The 27,349-nt window shown below is 41.3% G+C and overlaps 1 long non-coding RNA gene across 2 annotated transcripts; it reads right to left on the bottom strand.

The window, feature by feature from the left end:
- Nucleotides 1–19,570: 19,570 nt before the first annotated feature.
- LOC131421939 (uncharacterized) lies at nt 19,571–22,575 on the bottom strand. Of its 2 annotated transcripts, none has more exons than XR_009223987.1 (3): nt 22,375–22,575; nt 21,200–21,367; nt 19,571–19,849 (listed from the first exon to the last, which is right to left on the bottom strand). It is a non-coding gene; the product is annotated as an uncharacterized LOC131421939 (long non-coding RNA). The 2 variants fall into 2 exon arrangements; XR_009223988.1 differs by lacking the exon at nt 19,571–19,849 and adding an exon at nt 20,781–20,966.
- Between the last annotated feature and the right edge of the window lie 4,774 nt (nt 22,576–27,349).

The following is a 27,349-nucleotide window of genomic DNA, read 5'->3' on the forward strand; positions in this document are numbered from 1 at the left end:
GACATTACGAGTCATTGCCTTAGAATTCATGACTTCTTACTTTCCATGCCAAAGTCTGACCACACCTGAGTATCCAATAGCCAGAAAGAGACCGTCTCATTGCAATCAAAATATCCTCAACCAAGGACTGCTCTAATTTTGCTTGGCTTTGGTCTTGTGAAATGAGTCACTCAACACTTATAAAAATTTCTCCCCATATTGAATAAATAAAATATACCTGAAACACTAATTCGCAGTAACTAACTGCACTAACTAATCCTTACTCACTTGAGATAGAAGGATTGCAATGTTGTATCCTCTGAAATGAAGCTTTTTCTTTTTTTTAAGTGAACTCGTGGAAAATCACGATTTGACTTCAGGACACAGTGTTTCAGACTTCAGTATTAATTTTATTAAGCAGTATAACCATAAAGTCATTTGAATCATCAGGTCATGATTTGTGTTTCTGGACCTTAATAGTTACTCATCTAAGAACTGAATGCTCAAATAATCATTCCAACAAATAGAGAATTCATCAACCCAATGTTATTCAGGTCCCAAAGTAACTCTCTGCAGGGATTCTCATTTTTAAAAATGTAATCTTAAAAAAAAGAAAAAGGAAATGGGAATTTTTGGATGCTTCTTATAATGATGATGAGTTGGTAACTTTGGAAACTCAAAAAGAAGTAGACAGACATGTTTTATGGAATCTTATGCCAATTAGAGTCTACAGGATGAGGGCAAATTTCCTAATTCCTCCAGAGCTTCACTATCTTCTTAGCAAAATTGAACTAGTTCCACTGAGTGATCCCACCATATGCTATGGAGAATAATTTATATATAATTTAAATACAAAAAGAGTAAAATGTGTATAAACCCAAATATCTATAGTGTCACAACACTATACAGTAATATATAGTACCCCTCTCTCCCCTTTTTAAATCCTGCTTATTACTTTTTCTAGTCTAAATGGTACTTATATTCATTTATATGAAAACTTTCTTTCTTAGATTACAATTTCATATTCATCTAACAAACATTTAACGAGTACCTAATTTGTGCCTAGTGTTGTGTTGTATAGAGGATGATGAACATGGTTCAGGATTCAAATTGCTCACAGATTAGTTGAGGAGATACAAATATAAGCCAATAATTATAATTGTGAAAAATGTTATAAGAGTATAAAGTTTGATGGGATCCCAGGAGAAGGAAGGTACTATTTGGGCCTCTCCCATGCTCTCATGCTCACCACTCCTCAAACTGTTCTCGTCAAAGTCAACAATGGCTCTTATATCGCTAAATCTGGATCATGTCTTAGTTCTCATGTTGCTCAATATGTCAGCAATATTTCACACAGTTGTTCATTTCCTCTTTCTTGAAAGACTTTCTTCACTGGCTCTTCGGAGGTCATTCTTACTTCATTTCCTGTCTCATTGGTCACTCCTTTTAAGGCTTCTTTGTTGGCTCTTCTTCATCTTCCCAACTTCTAAACATTGGAGTGCTCCAGAACTCAGTCCCTGACTTTTATTCTCTTCTTACTTCCCCCGAAATGATCCTACTTCAATTCAGGGCTTTACATATCGTCTACTGTAGATAACTCCCAAATACCTACCTCTATCCGTGATATTCTCACTGAACTCCAAAGCATTTATCCAACTGCCTACTTAACATTTCCACTTAGAGATCCAACAGGCATCTCACACATAACATTATTTAAGAAAAAAATCTTGATTATTCCCACCTAATCTGTTCCTCCTACAGTCTGTGCCATGTCAATAAATGGGAACTTCATCCTTCCAGTTGCCCAAGTCAAAATTCTTGACATTTTCCTTGAGTATTTCCTTCATACTCTACCTTTTAGCTTTGCCTTCAAAATATGTTCTGAATCCGACAACACTTAACACCTTCACTCTTATTACCCTGGACGGCATTTGTTACCTGGTTTATTACAATAGCCTCTTATCAAATCAGTCTGCTTTTATTCTTGACTCCGTATACTCTATCCTAGACACGGCTGTCATAGTGATCCTACTGAAATGTAAGGCAAATCATATCACTCTTCTGCTCTATACTCTTCGATGGTTTCCAGTCCTATTCAGAATAAAAATCACACTCTTTTCCGTGGCTCATAAGGCCCTACAAAATCGTGCCCACGGCTACCTCTCTGATCTCATCCCCTGCCATTCACTTCACTCCAACCACACTGGCCTCCTCTAATTTCCTCCAATATACCAAGAATGCTCTGCCTTGGGCACTTCGCACTTGCTATTCCCTCTGCCTGGAATGCTTTCCCTGGTCCCTCATATCCACATAGATTGAACTCATGATTTATTCTCATCTCTGCTCCCATATTATCTCACCAGAGCGGCCTTCCTTGACCATTCTGCTTAAAATAACATCTTCATCTCCTTACCCTGCCTTGTTTTTCTTCATCCTAGTTCCACCTGGCATGCATGTTTTTGTTGGCTACTTATTTATTATCTATTTGCTTCCACTAGAACCTAAATTATATCACCGTAGAAAATTCTGTCTGTTTTTCACTGCTGCATCTCTAGATCCTAGGACAGTATCTGGCACATAATAGTCTTCCAATAAATAATGAATTTTAATGAATTAATTTATTTGAGCTGCGAGAAAAGGACAAAGTCTTGCAGGCAGAAGAAACCAGCACCTACATAGAAATAAACTTGCTCTACCTGAAACAGGTTGGCAAACTACAGCCTGGGGACCAAATCTAGCCCACCACTTGTTTTTGTTAGTAAGTTTTACTGAAATATAGTCATGTTCATTTATTCACGTTATTATTCATGACTGCTTTTGTTCTACAACAGCAGAGTTGAATAGTTGTGACAGAGACCGTATGGCCGTCAAACCTAAAATATTTACTATCTGGCTCTTTATAGAAAAAGTTTGCCAAGCCTTTGTCTGCAGGGTAGAATGCATGGAAGAGTAAGTGAGGGCAAGCTGGAAGGGATTTATATGAGTTTGGATGTCATATGTAAGCCAAGAGAGTGAGACAATGGGTGCTCTTAGGCAAGGGAGTCCCTGAAAGGCAGGACCTATGTCTAGTATAATTTAAGCATAAAAAAGTGCTTAATATTTAAACCAGTTAACCCAGTGGCAGCTGCTGCCAGGACTCCAGCCTTAATGTCACCGCCATGTCTGGGGTTAGCTCTTGATGTAGGAACCAAAAAATGGTGACTAGCCGTTTGCTTCCCCCACTGTCCCATACTAGAGGTTGGTTTGCAAATGATCTCTCTCTTGTGGTGAGTCTGGTGCAGACTGCTCCAATGGAATCCAGTATAGCCTCTAGATATCTGGCCTGGGCTGATTTCAAGAGTCCTGGAAACATGAGGTTGGTTCTAGGGTCACCCAGAGACTTGTGTCTCCTCAGACTTGTTGGTCTTGCTTTAGGAAGCTTCTGGAGCTTGAGAAACTTCTGAATCATTTCTATATAGGGTGACAAGCAAAACTCTAAATTTTCAGTGGTTTGACAGCTCATCAGACCTTTTCCAAGTTCTCTAAACCATGTGAATCAGTTAGACTTCGCCACTGGGTCAGGTCAAAAGATTGCTGATCATCTTGCTTTTACTCAGATTGGATTTCACAATAAAGCAGCCTTTCCCCTGCTGTCTTTGGCTCTTAGGATTTTAATTCCAGCCAGACCCTAAGTAAGGGCAGGAGTAAATTTTGAAGAAAAAAAAAAGGAGAACAAATGTGTTCTGAATTTCACAGAACAAAGTGGAGCGCCGGTTTGTGGTTGCACTCGGGTATAGATGCCCCCACCCCTCTTCCCTCTGAGAATGCAGTGGTGAAATCTGGTCTGCTCCAGTAAAGCTGTAGCATTTGGGTTTAATTTGATGGATCCCAGTGTGCCTGCTTTGGTTTGGGACTTGGTTCTGGCCTGACATTTTTTTGCCCATCCCTCAAGTGTGTATAAGTGGGGGAAGCCAAGTTTCCATTTGTATATACTGAATCATTCAGCTAGAAGTCCATTGCCCTTACAACAGCTCATGTTGTTTATTGGCCTCTGCCTTTAAAAAGTCAAAGTATGGGTTAACTGAAAATTGATAGGTTATCATTTGAAGGAGGAAGTGGAAAGCTCCAAACAGACAATAGTCTAGCCTTGAGCAAAAGAAACACAACTTGGATTTCTGCTGTGGCCTTTTGGACCCACCCTTTCTCTTGGCTTTTCAGCAGATCAGAAGGACTCTTTTTTTGTTTTTTGGTTTAATTTAATACTGGAATTTCTAGGAAGGTGCCAGTGTTTTAGGCATTATCTGCCTGGGACGTGCTGAATTAATTGCATGCTTCATTTTGTCGGAGTTGGTATCAGTGGATGGGGTGCTACCTCAGCCCTTTTGAAAGTAACAGACGGAGGTGGCTCCAATAATTACATTAGGACCGTGGATACACACTTGCCTTGGGGATTTGGAGTTGGGCTTAATCAAATCTGGATTTGACATGTCACAGCCCACATCAAGGATTTCTACAAAGGAATGTCAGGGCACTGCCAGCTCTGCTCTTGCTCTTTGTGGCTCCTCCTGAGTAACTGAACAGGCCTTGTGCTAATCTTGTTGATTCTTTGGCTGCATCTTGGTCCTGCTGCACAGCACTCGGAGCTTCTGTAGGCCATAGTTTCTTCCGGGTGGTGAAAAAGCATTTATTTAGTGCCTATCATGCCCCAGGGCTGTGGGCTAGGATCTGGGATAGATACGATGGTGAACAAGACAGACTGGATCCTGAGCTGCATTTGCAAATGTTACAGATAGTAGGAGCTACAGAAGCCCAACCTGTGGCCCAAAAGCAATTAACTATTTTTATTCATTCATTACCTACCACGTACTGAAAGATGATGCCTGCCTTTGAGGAGTTTAAAGTCCAGTCCAGTGTTTCTCAAACTGTAGTCATCTAAGGAGCCCCAGGGGTGCCTATTTAAATAGGACCAAAGCATCTACACTTTTCATCAGCAGATTTTTTTTTTTTTTTTTTTTTTTTTTTTGTGAGGAGATCAGCCCTGAGCTAACATCCGCCAATCCTCCTCTTTTTTTGCTGAGGAAGACGGCCCTGGGCTAACATCTGTGCCTATCTTCCTCCACTTTATATGGGACGCCGCCACAGCACGGCCTACCAAGCAGTGCGTCGGTCCGCGCCCGGGATCCGAACCAGCGAACCCCGGGCCGCCGCAGCGGAGAGCGCGCGCTTAACCGCTTGCGCCACCGGGCCGGCCCCATCAGCAGATGTTTTTGAAGCAATTATTCTTGGGACCATACTTTGAGAAATACTGATAAAAGTAGCAGTGTTATAAACAAAGAGTTGTTAAAATAGCATCAGAAATGCTGTACCGGTCACAGTGGAGTCTCAAAGGGGGAAGAGCTCATCTCTGCTTGGGAGGCCAGAGAAGACTTCCAAGATGAAGATCCAGGTCTTGCAGAATGATATAGGGTTTTATCAGGCAGACGATACCACAGGTGGAACAGTTTAGGGGGAGAGAGAATTCCAAGTAGAGACAAGAGCAGGTAGAGGACACCAACACGGAGAGAGCATACCTGTTTAGGTGCCCTGTGAGTGTAGAGCTGAGAGGGAGAGTGACATAATATGGTGTTGGAAAGGTAGGCTGGAGGCAGGTCATGAAAGATCTTGAAAGCCAACGTACAACTGAGAAACCGTTGGTGAGAAACCATTTTGTGGCAGGGGAATAATGTGGTCAAATTTGCATTTTGGACGGATTATTCAGGTTGCCATGTGGTGTTGCATAGGAAACAAACAATAGGGAGACAGGAAGGAGTTAGGAGTTTCTCTACTGGTGTGGTTAAGTGTAAAAATAAAAGGTTTGTTGTTAGGATATATACGTAAAGTATTCCTTGGTTGTAAAGATACGTATGTAAAGAAAGCTGAACCACTAGCCACAGGAAGAGCGGGAATCACAGAAGAGCCAGGCTCCAGAACCTTCATGTGGGAGCTCTGCCATTAGCATTAAGCAGGCTTTCTCCCTGCACCTGCTGCTCACCTTTCTTTCCATTCGTTGGCTTCCTCTATCTCTTATATCTGCCTCACACCTTCTTCCAACTTAAAATTTCTACTCTCTTAGGAATATTTAAAGGAAAAGATGCAGGTTGAACATATGCGATATAGTGGGGTAGGTGTAGGAGGACCCCTCTCCTCCCCTCTCATTAAGGCTGTCCTTTTTCCATTAGGGGTGGCCTTGAACAAGGCGTTCTGCACACTAGCGATCCATTTGTTAGTGGACCTTGAATTTATTTATACAATCACAGTCCTTGCCCGTTTTGAAAAAATTATCTTTTTTCTAATAGAAAAGCCTAAAAGTGTTGAATTAATGCCAAAGGATTGATTTTGTGAGCCACAACTGGAAAGGAGTACGAAGATGCATAAACGTAGCCTCTTTAGGTCTCTAGCAAGACTTCATCAATTCAGTATGATTGTGAAAAAACAATGACTAGCATAAATGTATGAATATTCTGAATTGTGGAACCATTATAAAGCATTCCGTCGTGTTTTCAGGTGTATGAATCAAACTTAGTTCCTGTTACAAATATGTCCTTGAAGCTCTGCCTAAATAAATTATTTAGAGTGATTTGTAATGGATATGTCAATTTCTTTTTATGTAAACAGTCCTTCTGCATTTTTTTAAAATGCTATATTATTCTACACAACTTTAATATTCTCCTTGAAAAAGGTTAATACATCATCCGTTTCTTTAGAAAATCCATTGCCCCATGAAGTAAAGAGAAATTTAAACCTCTCCCCTAACATTAACTGCTACAGATGAAAAACCTCACTATCTAAGATTGAGAGGAGCATATTTTGACAACCAGAATTCATAAAAGTCAGAATAAGTGAGGTTTTTCTGTGTTAGCCACAGCTTCTTTCCACAGGTCATTATCCTTGTCTCCAAGACTCTAGGTCAGCCTTGGAATCAAGTTTCAAAAGCCTTTAGTTCTGCAAACATCCAAAAGTCAGGAAAAATTCTCATTAGCCCATTGGCAGTGTTCCTCATAAACACCAACTTCCACTCCTTCCCACAACGCTGGGCTAAGAGAACTCAGCGAGCTGCCTGAAGCAGATACATACTCAGCATCCTCCCCCAACACACGTCCTTGTGAAAAACAAGCAAAAATGGGGCCGGCAGCAGAGGCAAACACAGAGATGTCTACGCATTTCTGGGGCCTCTTTGGCCCATTCTTGATTTCTTTGAGGCTAGCAGTGACATGCAAGCATTGGAAAGAATGTGTTATGAAGGTTTTTACCAATTAGCAAGGAGGCCTAGCCTCCCCTCTTGGCTGCTCCACGTGGAGCTGGTTGCCCTGTGGTTCTGGATATTTTTTTCCTTCTCCATTGCAGCTTCTAGGATGGTGGGCCTAGTCTCTGAGCAGCTGATGTAGAGGCAGAGGGGGATGTACCCGGTCATCCACAAACCTCATTCAGATAAGTTCTACTAAACCATCTCTGACAAGCTTCAAGGGAGCCCCCATCCCTGTGGTGTGTATCAGTTTGAGTAAATAAATTCACATCCTTTAGGATTTTATAAACTTTGCTCATAGTTCCTCTTAGCTTGAATCTCTCAAGGCCTAAAAGTCTTGATTTTTCTATTCTGTCCTCACAGGAGTATCTCTTAATCCACTCCATCGATTCAGCAGCCCTTTTCTGGACTTCGCAGCTCTGTCCTGTCTCTTTTGAGAATTTAATTGAGGGAGCAATATACTCTAATGGATAACCTCATCATCCTTGGAGTTTGCAAGTCCAGAGATGAAGCATAGGCTCTGCCATGGAATTGTTCTGTGACTTGGGACAAGGTGTTCAACTTTCCTGAGCCTATTTCCACATCAGTAAAATCAGAAGAGCAACAGCACACTCTTTATCAGGTTGTTATAAGGATTAGATAAATTAACACATGTACCTATTAGAACAGCATCGGGTCCATATAAACATCAGCATGATTATCTGGAAATGCAAACATAACTAGATGACTGAGTTTTTCTCTTCTTTACCTGAATGTTTGGCAAACTACAATCTATGCATTTGATAGGAATACAATCCCAGAATTTTTCTGACCCTAAATAAAGTGCAGTTGATCCCATCTAGCCTTAAAGTGGTAACTGTTCTAACAGTGTTGACCTTGCACGTACTGTATACAAGATCACAGTACGCATCTTACCGAAAGCCACATTCATTATGTATCATTTGTTCAATGCCTACTCTTGCCCAGGCACTGTGTCAGGTAGTGATACCTCAAAGAAGAACGAACCAAAGCCTTTATCCTTAGAAACCTTATAGTGCTGCTCATAGTATGTACATTGTTACTATAAGCACTGCCCCTCTGTATTAGTCAGCGTTTAAGCACTATAACAAGCAGTCCCAATGTCTCAGTGGCTCAGTAATCACATTGTGTTAGCTGTCTATTGTTTTGCAGCAAATGACCCCAAAACTTAGCAGTTTAAAACAACAAACATTTTTTATCTCACATAGTTTCTGAGTTGAGAATCCAGGAGCAGATTAGCTGGGTGATTTTAGCTTGGTGTCTCTCACAAAGTTGTATTCAAACCATCTACTGGAGTAGCAGTCATTTGAAGGATCAACTGGAGCTGGAGAATTCTTTTCCAAGCTCACTCACTTGATTTGTGAGTATTTGCAAGAGAGAGGTCTTCATTCCTTACCCTGTGGGCATCCCCACAGGCTGCCTAAGTGACCCCGAGACACGGCACCTGGCTTCCCCCCGAGAGAGTGAGGAGAGAGAGAGAAAGAAGGAGCAAGAGAGCACCCAGGACAGAAGCTACAGTCTTCTATAACCTAATCTCAGAAGTGACACACCATCACTTCTGCCATACACTATTGGTCCCACAGACCAACCCTGGTACCATGGAGGAGATGAATACACAAGGGTGTGAAGAACAGAAGGGGGGCAGAGAGTCTGCTCCACACAGTTTTCTTCCAGGACCCAACCTCCTTCCATTCAGAGCCTCTTGCTTATGCCCCTGACGTTCTCCACCTGGTCCTCTGCGCGATGCCAGGAGGTCAGGAGCAAGGGAAGAGCACTAGGGTAGGGGGCTGCCCAGGAGATTCTCATTGACAGACTTGGCTACTGTGTACATTACTTCAGCTCACATTCCACTAACCAGAAATCACCTAATTGCAGGGGAGGCTGAGAAATGTGTTCTATCTGTGACCCCGGATTAAAAGGGAATGGGATTTGGTGAATGTATAGCAGACACTCCGCCACACCCTCTATTTGAAAAGAGATTGGACATTTAAACAGCTTAATTTTTTGCAAAAGCAGTCTGTTCAGTTTTAACGCAACAACAAAAAAATATGATTGCCTGCCACTATGTGACAAAGCAACTGATTGATTGCATATTTTCACCTTTTCAAAGCATTGTAAATGCAGCCCCTGTTGAAGGGGCCCGTAAGCGGGTGGTGGAGAGCAGTTCCTGAACCATTAAGTCTGCTGCTTTTTCAGGAATACTATTAGGATGCTGGCAGAAACAAATCTTGCCTTGTTTCCCAAGTGGGGAAAGAAGAAGGTCTTTGTTCCTAAGCAAATGAAAATACAAATCACAAGACTAAAATTATGAATGCAAAACAATATATTAAAATGTGGCTTGTGTGTAGTATTTGCATGCATTTTAATATGCATCTGTCATTCCTTTTGCTAAATTCAGTAGGCGTTGAAAATATTAAACATCTCAGTACAATTAATAATTAGAGGAATTGTTCTGAAATATATTTTAACCCTTTAATGTTCTTATTGCCAAACCTCTTGGTCTGTAAGGGATTTGAGATGTCAAATTAAATTATTTTATTGGTCAGATCTGAGATCTCTGTGGCCTAAGAACAATTCACAAAAATATTTTTCGTAAACTGACATGATAACACTCAAGTGATTGTAATATGACTAAAACCATTCCTAGGATAGAAAAATCGCATCCAGAGTTGAAAGATGGAAAAGGCTTCAGAGATTCTTTGGAGTAGATAGTCTCATCTTTCCTACTCATTCTGAAATCTAGCCATATTTATTTCCAAAAATCCACGAGAAATTTAAGACCACTTTTTCCAAAATCCCAATTTGCTCTTTGCAGCTGAAGTTCTCAGAGTTGGTTTTGCCCTTTGCTGGGGTTTGTTTGCCTGGCTTTCTCTTTGAGCAGATCCCAAAAAGAGAAATCACTTTTAGACCAGTTTTGCAAAAAGGAACCAAATTGCAACTACACTCAGAATCCTTGCTCTCTGCCCATCGAGGCTTCTGGACCAGAGAAGAAGAATATATTTCATGAGAACCCAGCTCGAAGTCATCAACTTGAAATACATCAAGCTCTTTGTTGTTAATTGGCACTTACCTCACCTGAAGGCTTTTGCCAAGAAGAGCAGAGGGTTTTAATGGGGAAGGAAGAAAGGAAAGAGCCTGGAGCTCTGGAAAATAGTCCCAGCCACATGTGATTTTCAGCTGGGGGGGCTTTTCTACCCCCCAGGATGCTAGGGCAACAAAGTGGCCTATGTGCTTTCTCAAACCTCGCTGTTTGTTTGGGGGGTACTGCTCAGACTGAGGCCTGAGTGATAGCTGCTCCGCGTAATTACGAAGACAGCTTGAAAACTATGCCTCTCTTTGTTTCGGCCCCCAGATGACGGCTGTCTAACCGCTGTTTGTGCCAGTTTTATTTCAAAGCGCTTTTCTTTCCATATTTCAAAGGTCAGTGTGTTTACTGGTAGCCAAAAAGGGCCTGTGTGTAAGAGAAAGAAACACATGTGGTTGAGTGGCAGAACTAGATGAGGCTTGGGAGAACGGCTTCAAATCCTAGATCGCCTTCTTGATAAGCGAGAGAACAGAAATAATTTGACCTCTCCTTCTTCATTACCATCAAAAGGAGAGGAAGTAAACGGTATCAAGAAAATGGTATCAATGGTCTCTTTTAGGTAAAAAATAAATAAATAAATTTTAGAAGTCTGGGTTAGGAAGAAGAAATGTAGGTATTTCCAGTAAAGAAACACTGTCAGATACGCAGCCAAGAAAATGTCCTCTTCATCTTTACAAAATGGAAATATTTCCCCCTTCAAAGAAAGCCAGCTGGGTATTCTGGCCGCCCTTGGAAACCTTGAGATTGTTTTTAGTCAAGGAATATTAGCACAGGGAAATAAAGCAAACCCTGAACACTTTCTCAGGAGTCGTAGTTGGCTTTCTGACATCAATACTTAGAACACCAAGGCTGATCAGACTGCGTTACCTGCCCGTATATAAAACATTAGTGTTTCTATTATGGATATTTGAAAATAGCATCAAATTTCAATTACATATGCTCAATACCTATTTCAAATGTCCTTCATGATTAATTTTCTTCTAATCTGTGTTTTCCTCATCTATCTTCCTTCAATTTTCTATATATATTGAGCTAAAGAGCGGCTGAAGTGGTAGAGAGCATGTACAGTATTTTGAAAGTGGGTTTAAACCTGGGTTTTACCTGGGTCCAAATCTTAGTACTGCCACTTATTAGCTGTGTGACCTTGCATAATTTACTTAATCTCTCTGTGCCTCAGTGTCCTTGTCTATTAACGCAAGTACTCACTTCATGGTGTTGTGACAACTGAGTGGATTGACATGTGTGAGATATGCAGAATAGTGCCTGGCACTTAGCAAGCATTCAAACCTTAGCTAATCATGCAAAACACTCTCTCTTTCTGAAATGAACTCTGCATTCGGAAAAATCTTCTCTTTTGTGCCACCATTTCTCTTCTTGAATCAATCCACCTACACCTGTAGAAATAAAAAAGTAAATTTGCAAATGCCAGGGGAACAGTGCCTGTGTTGTAAAAGGGAGGATAAAGTAAAATAGAAAAAAGAGAACAAATGAAATGTCTAAACAGAATCTTCCAGTTACCGTGGATTTCCACTCTCCTATGAAGTCAGGGTACTCTGTACTTGGAGTCTGCACAAGGGGAACAGAATTCTCACTCCTTGACCAGGAAAAGGCATGGTAATTCTTGGCTGTGACTCAAGAAGGAATGGAAGGGAACGGAAGGGGGGAGCCCAGGAAAGCGGAAGGGAAGTGTCTTGAAGACCTTGTCTAAGCCTTGCATTTTCATGGCATTTAATCCATTAGTTGAATATTATTACTTCTATTTTACAATCAAGGAAAACAGGTTCAGGGAAATAAGTGACTTTTCAAAGTCTATTCAGCCAGTCAGTGGTGTTGCTGGGATTTAAACCCACTTCTATTGGATGCCAAGACCTCTACTTTTGTCCCCCTTCTACATCGCCTTCTTGGAAGGACCCGGCTAGGATGGGGTTCTGAGGGGCTCCCAGGGGTGTAGGCTGAACCTAGACTCCAGATGATCCGTTACTATATGCACAACATTAGCAGGAGGCTCTCCGATTTTTTCTAAGCCATTTCCACCCCCATTCAAATGAAGTAGACTCATGGGAGTCTTTGTTGTGAACTGTGTCAATTTAGGCACCAAGGAGAGGGGAACATTTGGAAAGTAATTCCCTGTCACTGCTAAAGTCAGGACTTCCTCCTTGGTCACAGCCTTTTCAACAGTGGCCTGCTGTTCTTTTTCTATCTCCCCAGGATCTCTGTAGAAGTAGACACCAGCCGTGACCTCCCATGGATGCTCACGAGAGATGGTGCCACGCATGCGCAGGACATCCTGGCCCCTCATCCACCACGTCAGACCCACTGAGTGAGCTTCCTCGTTGTTGCACAGTTGGCAGCGTCCACATAGGGCAGAGGAGCATCTGTGTTACACAGAGCAATGGCAGGCAGGTTAAAATAAGAAACCTCTGAGAGGTGGTGGTCAGCCCCGGGATCAGTAACCACTGGAAGTCGCGGCTCCCGGAAGGCTGCCTGGATCTCGATAGTGAAGGTTCCAGGAGTGAAGCACCCAGCCATAGGAGTGGCTCCAGTGGCAGCAGCAAACTTCAGCACAGCTCACTGGCCAGTATTCCTGGGGATATGACACTGACATCGGTCAGGTTTTCAATAGCAACAATGGCGCGAGCTGCCAGCAGAAGCTTCTCTTCAGATTTATGATGTAGAAGCCATCCCTTTCCTTTTGGAGATGTACTCTTCCATTTGGAAGTCAAGGTTGGTGCCACTTAAGTGGGTTTCTGCTACAAGGAATTTGAGGACAACCTCTCCCTTCATTTGTAGGACATCAAGGGCTCCGGACATTGTGAAAATATGCCTCTAAGTTATGAGGAGAACCCAGGACACCGCTCTACTCTCTGAGTAGTGCAGGAAAGCGCAAACCTTCTTCATGGAGATAAAGAGAGCTTGGGCACACAAATTCCATCTTGGTCACGACATTGACCATGTCCCCCTTCATTGCTTGGAGCAAGTATGGCCCATGTTGATAAGAATCTGGCAAAGATGCCCAGGTTATTTTCTTCATACCTAATTATTTCATTGAATTCAACCAGGTTTTCTAAACCTGTTGTGTGTGTTTAGACATACGGCGTGAGTAATTTGTGAGCATTTACTGAGAAGTCGTATCCAAATTCCTTTTAAGGAAGATGCCAGGACCTCACTCTCAATTCTGTTACCGAAGCTGTGATTTTCCCATTTTAGAGTTGAGATGCTAAAGCTAAACAGGAATATGGATTTCGCTTTCAATAAAATCACTGGCTGGTAAAACCCAAATTAAAACAGAGCATTGGAAATCAAGCTGCCTTTTTCTATTAGAACTAACAAGAGCTGTTCCATTTTCCAAATCAAAAGTTCTAGGTACTGAAATCCTATTTGTAGGAAAAGCTAGGCATTATTAAAAATGCAGATAGTTATCATGAGCTGGCATGTCTCCTTGTGGTTGCCAGGATATTTTAAGGACAAAGCCAAGGATAAGTGCACAAAATACATCAACTTTTTAATTGAAGAAGAAAGAACAGAGAGAAGACATGAAATGCTCCAAAGCATTTAGGAAAGATAATGCTTCCTCTTAAGACTCATTGTTAGAAAAAAAGCTGTTCATTTAACACATCTCTTTTCTAACTCTCTCTTCTTCCCTACTTATATCTCTCTTCTGTCTGTAGTTCTCTTTCTTAAAGTAACAACAACAATAATAGTAATAATAACAACACCAAAAACTTTATTTGGCCTGGTGCCCCCTTTAGTCACTATCTAAAAAAGAGATTCTTAACCTGGGCTCCATACATAACTTTATATGTAGATTTCTAATGATATTTTTTCCCGGAATTAGGTCCATAGCTTTCATAGACGTGCAAAGAACTTCTAACCCTCCAAAAGATGTTATGCCAAACAAAACAAAACAAACAAACACTGAAGAAATTTATGGCACCTTCTTAGTCCATCTTTCTTGTACTGCCATTTTGTTTCAACTAGGCTTTTGATAAAAGCTGATGAGTAGTCAATTTGAGGTTAAGTTTTCTGGTCAGAGTAGATATGATGCTGCTCATTTCTTTGGATGCTGTAAAGAGATGCAATCACTCAGATATCCTGCTAACCACTTTAGTTCATACTCATCTTCCCTCCAAAACCATTTCCCTCCACCGTGGTGTCATGACATCCCCATTCTCTTAGGTACCCTTGCTTGAGATCAAAGTGGTCTTGGAGTCTTTCCTGCCCTTTATGTCTCCTGTCTAATCAGTTGGCCATCTTCTCAGGTCATCTTCAGAAGTCTCTTACATACAACCCTTCCCTTTTGTTGTTATAAACCAGCCTAGTCTACCACTGGTGGTTTCCACTACTGGCTGAACGTTAGGATTATGTGGGGAGCTTTTTACATTATACTGAAGCTTAGACCCTAGACCCAGAAATTTCCATATAACTTCTCTGGGATGGAGCCTGGGCATCTAAATTTTTTTAAAGCTCCTGAGGGTACAGCCAGTGCTGAGAGTCACTTGCCTACGCTATCTTATTTGACTACATTTTTTACTACAAAAGCCTTCTAGCTGGTGGTGGTGTATCCAATCTTGCTACTCTTTACCTTATTCCATATTACTTTCCTACACCCCAGATTAATCTCAGTGTCTTAATTTCTTCATGGCTTTCTTTGATCAGGAAACCCCATTGACTTCCATTGCCTGTCTGTAGAGGCACTTAAATTGCTCTGTAGGGAACCCCACTGGGACCTCTGAGAGGATAAAGGGAGAGTGCTCTACAGCGTCTCTCCCCTAGTTTTGCAAATAGGACTCTGCAAGATAAAGTGACTTGGCTTGCTTAAAGACACAATCAGTCAGTAGCAGAGATGGATCTAGAACTCAAATACCCTTGGCCCCTTGCTCTAATTCAGAATGTTGCTATCCCAGGGCTGTAACAATTAGTGATGGAAGTCAATGCTGGGCTTTTGCCATTTTTCTCTGTTTGCTAGCTCTATTCTGCAAGCTTGACTTTCCTCTGTTTGGAATCCCTTCAGCAGGTATATCTATATCTTCAGGAAGATCAGATGTGACTGAAAGATTTGGCTAGTCCAATTTGTCATGACTTGTTGACAGCAGCCCTGGGAGCTGTGGGACCAGTAACACTGGAGCCTTGATGCCATGCCTGTCAACCTAATAACATTGTGTTGAAGCACAGTGTTCTGCTTTAGCCTCAAAGTCTGTCTGTGATGCTTTATATTAAACAGTTAACATTAGGACAAGCTCTGTGGGTTATCCAAATAGCAGCTTATCTGTGATTCAAGGAAAACCGAATGGCCTACCTACCCCAAAGTATCATCCTTACCCACCTCTCACATTACCTGAAGTTCTCAGTTTTGGTCACTCCTCCTGGTCATAAGGCAATCTTCATTTTGTAAAATGCAAATGTGATATCCCAAAAACATAATGTTAATTTATCAGCATTCGTTAATACCTTAAACCAGATTTGATTTTTTTTTATCAGCTGGCTCAGAGCAAAGTCCTGGAGGAATGGAACTACTGTGGGTAAAAGTTGATTGAGGAAGGGTGAGTATGGAGGGGAGCAGAGAAAAAAATCTAGAGCTTGGGTGCCGTGTTACAGGAGGAACCTGGACATTAATAGAAAAGAGCAAAATGGAGAAAGATTGTCAAAGGGCAAGGTTTGCCTGCTTCCCAGTGTTGCCAAATTCAGAATTTTCTCCAGAGTTCTCCTTGGTTAGTTCCCTTTCGTTATTGATTTTGCCTGGCATCGGCTGAAATGAGGACTATTTAGACATAATCATAGCAATCACTATAGCTAACGTTTATTGAGTACTTACTATGAACCAGACGTTGCTTGGAGCATTCTACATTCAGTGACTTCTTTTATCCTCCCCCCAACATTTGCAAATTAGATGCCATTAATAGCCTCATGTCACAGATGACGAAACTGAGGATCACAGGTTTAAAGAACTTCCCTGAGATCATCCAGCAAGTAAATGGCGGAAGCAGGGTTCCAGCCCAAGCAGTATGGCTCCATAGCTTGTGTCCTTAAACCCTGGGATCTACTGTCTCTCAAAATTGCAGCGTTTGTGACAAATGCTAAGGTTAATCTTTAAATCTAGATAGTCCGATTCCAGATCATTCTGCTATAGTACCTCTGGGGTAAGAAGGGATCTTTCAAGTACATCAGACTCTTATGGTCATGGAGACTTGAGTGGTCCAGAAAAAGTTTCTTGGTTAGGATCTTCCTAAAGTTGTAGCAGTCTGTTGTCTTAATAACTGTGCTTTATTGATTTAATATAAAATGCCAGTCTGACAAAGCCAGTTTGAGTGTAAACCTCACGCAGTATTGGGCGAAATCCCTGCCCAGCTTTTATTGTCCCGTACTGAAATGGAGAATTCAAACAAAATTACTTCTTGTCTCTGTAGAAGGTCAGCTGAGATAAAAATTGTTTAATATTTCTCCTTCCTCTACATTACCAAACACTGCGAGTGTCCAGGGAATATCAAGAATGAACCTAAAACCTTGGATTTAGGAAATCACTGCACCACCTCTTGTTGTATTTTGCGAGGCCCTCCAACGGGCTTTTTGGATATTATCTAATGAATCCTCATGGACATTCAGCCCGGTTTCCACCCCTTGGAGTGACACTTTCCCGCTAAGAAGAACTTCCCTGGAAATAAGGCAGATGGCAGGTATCAGATTAATATAAAAATATGGCTCTAGTTTGGAGAAAGCCTTGCTCAACTCATCCCCTTCCTCCCAATGATGGATCGAATTCTGGTAAGATGGTCCATTTGGAGGCTGGAGAGAAAAATAAAATGTCTTTTACTCCAGTGCTATTGAAACAGCTTCGCCACGATCCCTTCCAGCCCCTAAACTACAGGGGGCTCCATCTTTGAAACTCTTTCCTCTTTTCTTCTAATAATTAGCTATTTTCATACCCAAATTAAATTATTTCTCTCTACTGTTCAGTAAATAAACGTGAAACAAGATCAAACAAACAAAAAGATACTCTTGTTTTGCCAGACACGTTCTTTTCTGTTGTTCTCCAGTTTTCGGGAACGAAATGCCACACCCACTCTCTTAATAGATTTGACCTATCTTTGCTTGGGGACATCTTTCATTTCCATGGAAGCCTTAAAGAAACAGTGATACATTGCAGCAGGGATTCCCAATCTTTTTGTCAAGAGAAGCTGCTTTTCATTTCCCCTAAAGCTTTGAGGTCAAAAGATGGGGGTGGGGAGTTTCCAGCAGATGTTTCATTCCTCCCCGGGGAAGCTGTCAACCCCCAGGCCACTGACATGAGCACTATCAGATCAGGCCTCAAGATCTACCAGCAGATTCTCATCATCTGGTTGAGAACTCACATACAAGGATTCTTCCATTCAATGAGAAATGGAAAAAACTCTTAAAAAAAAAGCAACTACTTGCTCTTTCACTTCCCCAGAACATGTCTCTGAGCACTGGCTAAACTCATTTGCCACCAGAGTTGGTCAAAACAGTGAAGCTGACATAGTGTAGCCTCTGGAGTTCTTTCTTCTTAGCTTTACACCATCCTTGTCGATATGCCAGACCAAGTCTCCTGTAAACGCCCTTCTTGCCCTGGGTAGAGTTTCCAGCCTTGTTATCCTGATTGAAGGGGGCATTCAGCCAGGTTTTTACCCCTTGGAGTATCATCTTCCTGCTAAGATAAGAACTTCCCTGGAAATACAGCTCTGTCTGTAGGTGCTCACAATCCCACCGTTTATTTTAAACCACTCATATTTCTTGAGTTTTCTGGGTGTGAGCTATGCTTCTGCTCTGAGTTGGAGGCCATGTAATATGAGATGAAGAAACTATGTGAACTGTCCACGTAGCAGTGCTAGGATGGTTCCCAGGGAATACCCTTTGGAGGAGTGTGTGGGCATCAGAATCCAACCCATAGAATTGCAGAGTTAGAAGGAATTTAAATTGATCATTTGATCCAGTCCAAACTTCCTGGGTGGAATGACCTCATTTTACAGATGACGCAGTAGAAGACTGGAGAGACTAAAGGCCATCTCTAAGGTTATCTGGTCATCTTCTAAGATTAGAATGTAGGAGGGCCTAGGGCCCTTATCTTCTGCCTCCTACTCGATGCTACTTTACAAATATTTAAAAGAATGTATGACGCCAACACATAATGACTAACAAACATGTGGTGTTTTCAAGGGAAAGAAAAAGAATGGCATACTTAATAATACAACATAGGGAGTCCTGATATCAATCCCTTGTGATTTCTAGCCTAATTTGGCTCCTGTAAGAATCTGACCGAAACTCAATCAAAGTAACATCCTGCAACATAGTCAGTATTTATGGATTAATGGTTTAGATTCTTGACTTCACAGCATAGCATGTTGTTTCTTACTCCATTTTTGTAATCTTTATTCTGTACGTGGCCCTCTGTTAAAGTCTCCTCCTATACTCCTCCTGTTTGCCTCGTCATTTGCCACCTCAGCTTGTTTTCATTTTGCCTATTGCTTGAATCTTTCTCCTACAGCTGAGTGATTCCTCAAAAGGTCAGTGACTCCTATTCCTGGGTCCACCCGGTCTTATCAGCTATACGCTGCTTATAGATGGCCCCACCCAGTCTGTACTAGACATTGGTGAGTGGTGAAGAATTTTTCTGGTGAGAGCTATTGTAATTACAAACTCCAGAGCTATATACAAATGGCTTTCATCATCACTGTAATAAAGATAGACAGAATTTAGGAAGAGTGAGAGAGAGAAGAAATGGAAACAGATAGTGGGGGTTAGTTTGTGAAGTCCCCATTTCGTGTGTATCTTTGTAATAACAAGTAGTATGTGGAGTTCTCGATATAGAGTTGAAATACAGATTCTGCACTTGAACTATGCATTTTGAGTTACTGCAGACAGAGACCAAGAATGTTCTGCAATTGATATAAAAATACCCATTCCCACACAGACAAACGTGGGAAAGGGAACCATATGGAACCTGAGAGGGGATGGCCACATTTTAGAGAACAGAATGAATGCAAGGAAAAGATACAAATAGGGTCAGGATGTAGACATTTTTCTTAATCTTGGTAGCTAGATTTTCCAAATTGCTTTGTGGAAAGAAGTAGAAGTTTGTTTTAGATGAATGTTGTCATCTGATATTATTGTGAATTTTTATTATTCAATAGTATTATGACTTTGTGTATATATAGTTATACTGTGTTCAATATCTATTGCTGCATAACAAATTACTTCAAGATTTAGTGGCTTAAAACAACAAACATTTATTATCCCACAGTTTCTGAGAGTCAGAAATCCCAGACTGGCTTAGCTGGGTGGTTCTGGCTCAGGGTCTCTCATGAAATTACAGTCAAGATATCAGCCAGGGCTGCATCATCTGAAAACTTGGATGAGCCTGGAGGATCTTTTTTCAAGAAGGCTCACTTACTAGAGTCACCAATTCCTCACCAGTGTCGTCCAGAAGTCTTAGTCCTTTGCCACATGAGCATCTCCGTAGAGCTGCGTAGGTGGCCTCCAGACATGGTAGCCGGCTTCTCCCAGAGTGAGTGGTCCAAGAGATGGAAAGAGAGAGAGACAGAGAACTCAACATGAAAGCTGCAGTCTTTTCTTTTGGAAATTTTTTTTTATTGTGGTAAAATATATATAACATAAATTTATCATTTTAATCATTTTTAAGTGTACAATTTAGCAGCATTAAATACATTCACATTGTTGTGTAACCGTTATCATTATCCATTTCTAGACTTTTTCAGCATCTCAAACAGAAACTCTGTACCCATTAAAGAATAACTCCATTCCCCTACTCCCAACCTCTGGTAATCTCTATTCCACTTTCTGTCTCTGTGAATGTCCCTTTCCTAGGTACCTCGTATAAGTAGAATCATATAATATTTATTCCTTTATGTCTGGCTTATTTCACTTAGCCCACTGTTTTCAAGATTCATCCGCGTTGTAGCGTGTATCAGAATTTCATTCTTTTTTATGGCTGAATAACATTCCATTGCGTGTATATACACATTTTATTTACCATTCATCTGTCGATGGACATTTGGGTTGTTTCCACCTTTGCTGCAATCTTTGTATAACCTAGTCTGGAAGTGACCCACCATCACTTCTGCTGTCATATATTTGCTGGAAGCAAGTCATTAAATTGAGCCCACACTCAAGGGAAGGGGAAGGAGAGAAATACCGAAGAATTTGTGGATGTATTTCTAAAAGATACTTAAGGTAATTTTACTAATTGCACAAGATTCTTCCCATGAGCCTTGGTCATTGTCTTTAATTCTCCTGATGGTTTTATAAAATCCTGAGTTTAAGAATCTTTCTAGGGACTGAACCTGGAGTAGCCCAACCAGAGCATAGTGCTGAAGATGGGCAAACCAGGAAAATGGCATACCTTATAAATATTGCCCTAACAAAGCTTATTTTGGTACATGAGGCATTATAGGTACAAACCTAATTTCTATGTTGCTCTTAGGCCTGGGTTTACCAGCAGGAGGAAGGAAAGGAGGCCGGCCTCATGGATCATTCCACTGCATGTGCATGCTGTGTCAGCGGCAGCAGTGGCTGTGGCATATGTGTTTAGAGCATAATCAGAGTGATTCCTGTTGGAGTCTGTCTTTTCATGTAGTTGAAAGAAGGCTTAGTCTGTAATGACAAAAATAACAACAAAACAGAGCGATCTCCCTAGCCCCACTATTATCCTTGTTATTAACCCTGTCAATGTTCTTATTTCCTTTTTTTAAGACTGGCACCACAAAGCTGAGTTCTTTTGCCTTTTTAAATTTATTACACTACTTCAAATTTCTATTTTGTGATGAATGTAAGGAATTTGGAAGGAGTTTGCAAAGAGGAAGGCAGGGAGGATGAAAAGCAATTACCTCGTGCCAATTACAGCAGGATGCAGTGGAGGTGCGGTTCCTGCGCATTGCAGTCCATTCTTCTTCGTTACTGTAATGGTGGCCGGTCTCCTCATTACCCGACACATTTCTCTTCATTATCAGCTGCGGTGATGGGGGTGATGATGAGAGCTTTTTACAGCTGGAATTCTGTGAAAGGCCCGGCAGATGAATAATAATTATTCAAACAGATACGTGGAGGCCAAAAAACGCAAGCCGTTAAAGTAAGGCTATTGTGTCCCAGAAAGGCAGGGAGGTGATTTCTTTTGAAGAGAGAAGGGGAACTCATGTCTCTCAATCAAGGACTGTCTTCAGTGCTGGGCTGCAGTGGCTTATCTGAGGTACTCTGTGTGTTCTTATAAGAACTGATGGGAAAACAATGATTCGTTTAAACCGTCAAACAAATGCCTGGACTCACTATAACCTTAGCTTCGTCTGTCAGGGAGGAAGCAGGGCTTTCCTTGAGTATACCGTCAAGAAATAACTATACCTTCCATCCCTCCCCTCCACCCTGTTTCCAGCTTTCTGTCTACCTATCTGGGGCAATCTTATTAGGGCAATATTTATAAGGCATATTAACTATCATCTATCTATCTATGTATCTACATATGTATGTATTTTTCTATCTACATTAGTCAGGGTTATCTAGAGAAACAGAACTAACAGGATGTGTGTAGTAAGAGAGAGAAAAAGAAATTTAAGAAATTGGTTCACGTGATTGTGGAGTCTTGGAGAGTCCAAAATCTGATGATGTAAGCCAGCAGGCTGGAGACTCAGGGAAGAGTTGCAGTCTGAGTTCAAAGGCAGTCTGCTGGCAGAATTTCTTCTTCCTCAGGGGAAATCAGTCTTTATTTTATTAAGATCTTCAACTGATTGGATGAGGCCCACCCACATTACAGAGGGTAAGCTGTTTTACTCAAAGGCCACTGATTTAAATGTTAATCTCATCCAAAAACACACCTTCACAGAAACATCCAGAATAATGTTTGACCAAATATCTGGGCACCATGGCCCAGCCAAATTGACACATAAAATCAGCCATTACTCTATCTGTCTGTCTGTCTGTCTATCTATCTATCTATCTATCTGTAAATCTACACAAACAAGGTACAAAGAATTTGTGACCCACAAATAAAGGTGCTAAATTGGGTTTTTACCTAATGACAAGTCTTTGAATTGAGTTATTAAGATTCTTTTGAGGGTGTGGCCAGTAGTTGGAGAATCCAGCAGCTATAGCCAGGAATGGAGTCCTGCCTTCCATCCAGCCTCCTCTCAGACACTTGAATTGAGGGGAATAATTGCTCCAAGTCCAGGAGGGGATCTGTAAGTGAGTTTGGAGAAGAGGCGGAGTGTAAATATGATGGGAGCTGTGGCGAATTGTTTATGAAAGAACACCTTTCAATTTAATTACCTAATTGCTACCCATGCTTTGACTTTCTCACTAGCAATGGCCCTCACGGTTATGCTGCAGCAACCTTGCACAACTCAGAAAGATGTTGAAATAGGCCGCAGAAGTTCCAAGCCAGACAAGTAGGAGCAAGGCATGGGCTTGCTCATGGGTAGGCTCATGGGTAGGACTCTAGTTAACCCTTGCTGTCCTGGAGCATTTGGGAAGGAGGCCCTGGGAAAAGATTTCCACTGGAAGAGCATTGCCATTTGCCAAACTCTGACAGTGTGTGCAGCCTGTTAAGAATGATAGAGGTGGTGTTCCAGCACAGCAGGCTTTCAATATGAGACAGAGGGATGAAAGGAATACAATATGAAAACAGCAGGTGAGAATGGATGTATCACACAGGGAAAAGATGTTAGAGGAATATTGAGGTATATTAATTCTCCCCAGGTCCCCTCAAATTCAGTAGCTTCAGTGAAAGTAAAGACATGCTCTTGAATTAAGCCCAGGTTCCTAACAAGTGCCATAGCACCATCTGCTTAGTAGCAAAAGGCGTATGAGGTGGGAAAGACAGACCTGCATGCCAACCGATGATATTTTCTTCAATAACCTCTATTTCCTCAGGGGCCCTCACAAGCTGTCGTGTGTGGACAAGCTAAGGGGATTTGATGTCTCCTAAGTGAAGCTCCTCCAGAGTTAGGCTACTCGTACGGGCAAGATGGCATTTGCCCAGTGGCTTTTGGGATAATTTGCACTTTTCTAAGGGCTTGAAACAAGAAATAGAAACAGCAACTATTTGGCACCTGGAAAATTCTTCCTAATGATCTGGGTCTGGAGAGGCTTCTCAACTTACTGCCTATGGGCAAGTTGTCAGACCTTGTTCATGACAAATTGTTCACCATTGAGAAAGGGCATGATCTTGTACCTTGCCACCTATCTCGTTATAACTTCAGTGAAACAAGGGCAAATGAAAGGTAAATACCGTGAAGGGGTGTGAATCAACTATATACCTGGGAGAGAGATCCCGGGGATTTCCTTAAGTAACTAGCTTCTGTCTTTTGGCTTAGGTCTTTTGATTTATTTTCCTTCATGTTTGAGCAACCCGCCATTGCCCTAGACCAGGTTCCTGAGCCTTTGAGCAGGAAGCATGTTGTGACAATCTCCCCTATCTAGATCCAACTAATTGGAGTCCATCATGACTTTGCCCTAACCTGGCACCAGACATTCATTTGGAAAATTTGAGTGAGCTAATTTCACTCTGCATCTCCCCACTGTCCCTGGATAACCTTCTCCAGTCTCATGGATTCAGCTACCACCTGTAGTCTGATGACCTCCAAATCCATATTTCTCTCCTGAGCCCCAAACTCTCTTCTGAGCTTCAGCCTGGACTTCTTAACCTGAATGTAAAACGGACACTTCAAACAACATGTCCAAACTGACCTTGCCCCATGCTTGCTCTTCTCTTTTATCTCCTAGCTCTGTGGGTGGCACCACGCTTCACCAGTCAATGGAACTAGTTACCTTTTTCTTCTCCATCTTTCCCCATCCTCACGCACATCCAATTTATCACCAAATGATGCTGATTTTACATTCTGAAGAGTTTTTTTTTTTTTAATGTATCTCTTTCTTTCCATTCCTACTGCTATTACCATAATCCAAGCTCTTAGAGTCATCCTGATTTGCTTGTAACTGGTCCCTCTGCCTCCTGCCTTAACTCACTTAAAACTGTACATGACAGCTTGAATGATCCATCTAAAGTGCTTAAAATTTTTAAAAACTCTCCATCATTTACACAAGTAAACACTAAACTACTAGCCAGGCCCTCTTTGACTTCCCACGAGTGTCATTTCCCAATAACTCCTCCTCTCCCTTTCTACTCTCATAGTATCTTTTAATTCCCTACATGTGCCATGCTGCTTCCAGCGCCAGGCCTCTGTGGGGAGTTATTCCTTCAATCTGGAACACTCATCCCACCCTTCTGCACAGGCTAATTGTATCTGACTCATCTTTAATACTCAGCTACAGCATTATCTCTCCCAGGAAACCTCTTGTGAACTCCCAGAATGGAACAAATGCTGTTCCTCTGTGTTAATCCCCATCACACTCTGTGGACATCTCTTTTGTTATCCCCATGTCCATTTCTCTCACTGGGTTTTTAAAATCTTTTTTTAAAAAACCTTACTCTCAAAGTTCCTAGAATAGAACCAGAGGGGACACTGAAAAATGTTATTTTGCACTGAATGCCTATATCTTTGTATTTGTAGACCCTCATCCATGAAATATTAATTCTACCAACAAATTCCTTTGATTCTCTAAGACATCATAACAGCAGAATTCATTGTACATGGAACATCCCTATCTAAAAATCTCCAAGGGTTTTGAATATCTCCACTCTTGAAAGACACATATCTTCTCTATAATCCATAACATCTGCTTCTCCAATACCGCTGACCCCCTTAAAAAGTGACTTTTGGATCAGGTGTCTCTCTGTGATGTATGCTTCCAATATGACTGACATTGTGACTCACTCTCTTGGCTACAGTTTTGGGGCTCCACAAACAATCATCAGAACATTAAACAAGCCAAAACAAGCTAGTAAAATAACATCTTAGATTAGGTTAGAGACCCAACACAGGCCTTTTGGAACACAAGGAAGTCTCTAGAGAATAAGTAAGATTCAGGAAGGGACCCTCTGCCAGCTTGCCTAGCTGGAAATAAGTGCCTGGCATTTCATTATCTCAATGAAACCTTTTTGTCCGCCTGCCAGATGCATCATACTACAGAAGATGAAGTTGGGGTTAAGGTATCAATCACCATCTACACATCGCTTAGAATATAGTAGTCAAGGAAAGGAATTTAAAGATGCAAATTTTCTTGGATGCATGATCTAGATAAATGTAAATCATGTTGTGTTTTTGCTTTAAAATTCTTCCTATCTCCTTGATTACATTCAGGATCAAACTCCTTACGACACAACATCCCTGAGACGCATTATAGCATAGAAGATAAAAGTATGTGTCCTAGCATCAGACTGGATATCCCAGCTGAGACACCTGCTAAATATGCAAACTACCCATGTTTCAGTTTCCCCATCTGTAAAATGGGAATGATAAAATAACGATAGTAACTACGTCACAAGTGTTGTGACAAAAAAAGAAGACATGACAAGAACCTAGAAGAGTGCCTGGAACATAATAAATAGTCAATAAAATTTAACTATTGTTATTTGATATAAGACTTGTCCGTTTCTCCATCTGCATTTGTCAATGTGCTTCAGACATACTGAAGTTTCCTTACTGCATTAATCTCACATTGCTTTGCACCTGCTACCAGGATTTTTTTGCCTCCTTCTTCTGGCTAACCCCTGCCCTTTCCTCATCAGTCTCTGTTAATGGACCCTTTCATATGCTGCAGTAGATCTCTGTGCTTTGTGCTCCCACTGTCTGTCCCAATGCTCCTTTCCATGTCCATCTCCCACACTGTACTCTAAAGCTTTTATGGGAGGGAGTGGTTTTTTCCCCCTTCATCTCCCAATTTATACATGATAACTGCCATATTAGAGGTGCTCAGAAATATCTATGAAATGAGCTAGAGACTAAACACACCCCCAAACACATATGAAAAGTGAAAATAAACGTGTATCTAATTCAAAAGAATGAGAAAACAAACCACAGACTGAGAGAAAATATTTGAAAAAGACACAGCTGATAAAGGACTATTATCCAGAATATGCAAAGAACTCTTAAAATTCAGCAAAAAGAAAATAAACAACCTGATTAAAAAATGAGCAAAAGACCTTGATAGACACCTCACCAAAGAGGATACACAAATGTACAGGCAAACAAACACATGAAAAGATGCTCCACATCATACATCATCAGGGAAATGCAAATTAAAACAACAATGAGATATCATCACACACCTATTAGAATGGCCATAATCCAGAACACTGACATCACCAAATGCTGGCAAGGATACGGAGCAACAAGAACTCTCATTCATTATTGGTGGGAATGCAAAGTGGTTCAGCCACTTTGGAAGACAGTTTAGCAAATTCTTACAAAACTAAACATACTCTTACCATATGATTCAGCAATCATGTTCCTTGATAATTGCTCAAAGGAGTTGAAAACTTACGTCCACACAAAAACCTGCATATGGATGTTTATAGCAGCTTTATTCATAATTGCCAAAACTTGGAAGCAATCAAGATGTTTCTCAGTAGGAGAATGGGTAAACAAACTGTGGTACATCCAGACAATGGAATATTATTCAGTGCTAAAAAGAAATGAGCTATTAAGCTATGAAAAGATGAAGGAAACTTAAATGCATGTTACTAAGTGAAAGAAGCCAATCTGAAAGGCTACATACTGTATGATTCCAACTATATGACATGCTGGAAAAGGCAAAACTATGGAGACAGTAAAAAGATCAGCGGTTACCAGGTGTTGGGGAGGGGGAAAGGGATGAACAGGCAGAGGGCAGAGGATTTTTAGGGCAGTGAAAATACCCTGTTTGATACTATAATGGTGGGTACATATCATGCATTTGTCCAAATCCATGGAATGTACACCATTAAGAGTGAGCCCTAATGTAAACTGTGAACTTTGGGTGATAATGACATGTCAATGTAGGTTCATCAGTTGTAACAAATGTACCACTCTGGTGGGGCATGTTGATAATGAGGGAGGCTATGTATGTGTGGGCACAGGGTATATGAAAACCCTCTATAGTTTCTGCTG

Source organism: Diceros bicornis, chromosome 25 (assembly GCF_020826845.1).
Source record: "Diceros bicornis minor isolate mBicDic1 chromosome 25, mDicBic1.mat.cur, whole genome shotgun sequence".
In the NCBI taxonomy this organism is placed as follows: Eukaryota; Metazoa; Chordata; class Mammalia; order Perissodactyla; family Rhinocerotidae; genus Diceros; species Diceros bicornis.